We start from the raw sequence: 240 nt of genomic DNA, 5'->3' as shown, positions 1-240 counted from the left end.
AACTAACTGCCTAGTGGAGAAGCCACATTCCTTTGGTTAGGGTGGGGTAACTCCTGTTTGACAGGAAACACATTAAACTGTGCCCTGGCTGGAAAAAAAATCCTGACAGTTGAGAACTGTATCATGAGATCATGAGTGAGGCTTAGGCCATGTCTATATAGGTACAGCACTGCAGCAGCACAATACAGCTGCACCACTGCAGCGCGTCTGGTGAAGATGCTCTATAGCAATGGGAGAGAG

Source organism: Chrysemys picta, chromosome 6 (genome assembly GCF_011386835.1).
Source record: "Chrysemys picta bellii isolate R12L10 chromosome 6, ASM1138683v2, whole genome shotgun sequence".
NCBI classification, from domain to species: domain Eukaryota; kingdom Metazoa; phylum Chordata; order Testudines; family Emydidae; genus Chrysemys; species Chrysemys picta.
This window is presented reverse-complemented; position numbering follows the sequence as displayed.